Source organism: Crocodylus porosus, unplaced genomic scaffold (assembly GCF_001723895.1).
Source record: "Crocodylus porosus isolate Cpor-Errol unplaced genomic scaffold, CroPor_comp1, whole genome shotgun sequence".
NCBI lineage: Eukaryota > Metazoa > Chordata > Crocodylia > Crocodylidae > Crocodylus > Crocodylus porosus.
The window spans coordinates 49,821,850-49,823,168 of NW_017728918.1; positions in this window are offsets into that span (position 1 = coordinate 49,821,850).

The following is a 1,319-nucleotide window of genomic DNA, read 5'->3' on the forward strand; positions in this document are numbered from 1 at the left end:
GTTCAACTTCCTGTGTCAGGCAAGATCATCCCTGATTAAAACATTCCAGTCAAGTGTCTGCCTTACTGTCACAGGATGGGGTCCTCAAGGATGGCTGTGTTACCCCTAGGGCCCCTTGACAGTGCCAGTTTGGCCCGATGGACACCCTCTATTCTCACCTGCCATGTGTTGATATATTTATAATATAGGGAGGCTGCCTTCACATCCAGTTGGACATGGTCTTGATGGACTTCCCTGAACCCTGTCGGTTCCCAGACCCCTTGTGGATCCCATTTCAAAATAGAAGTTGTGGGACACCTCAGCCTTATTGGTTAGATGCGTGGCTCCAAACTGTCCCTTTACCATGCAGATGGTATTTACATTGTCTTGCAGATGGTTTTTACATTGTCTCGCCTTGCTATAATTCGCCCCCCCTTGTCCTCATTGGGGTCTCCGCTGCCCTGTCTCTGTACCCACACTGGTGTTGGGCTCTCTGCAGCCCTGTCTCTGTCTCTGCACCCACACTGGTGCTGGGGCCTGTGCACCCCAAATACTGTGCCCTCTCTGGTGCTGGGGTCCCCACACTACAGTGCCTGCCCCCAATAGCCCCCTCCTTCCCCAATAGCCTTGCTCAAACCACCAGTGTTATACAACAGCAAACAGAACATAAGTCCCTGGGCTATACCATAATACAAAAGATCAAGGTGTGCTCTGCCCCTTTAAAATAATCAGATTTCATCCCTGGCACTAAGTGTCTAGCAGACATGGGTACATGTGGAGTTCTCGGAGCCCCCTTAGCCCTAGGTGCGGCATGTCAGGCAGTTGCAGCGTCACTGGGCACTTCCTCCCTGGAAGCTCCCTTCTCTCTGGCTGCTAGCAGGGAACTGTCTTCCCTAGTTCCAGCCTGATGTTTATATGGGTCCAGGGCCCTGCCCTGTATGGTCAGCTGACCAGGTGCAGTTGCAGGCTAATTTGCTCTCTAGCCTGTTGCCCTTGTAACCTGCACCTGGGCTTCTCTTTGGGCTCTCTCCCCAGGCAGTTTGTGCTCTTCTAGGAGCAAGCACCTTAGTGCCCTGCGACACTTACCTTTTCTTAAAACTTTCTAAGGATGGAGATACTGTTCTGGGTAGCTTAGTTTCATAGTTTCATATATTCATAGTTTCTGGGGTCAGAAGGGACCTGAACAGATCATCAAGTCTGATGCTCTGCCCTGGGCAGAACAAGTGCTGGGATCATAATACCCCAGTCAGATATCTATCTAACCTCCTCCTGAAGACCCCCAAGGTAGGGGAGAGCACCTCCTTCCTTAGGAGCCCATTCCAAAGCCTGGCAGCCCTAAC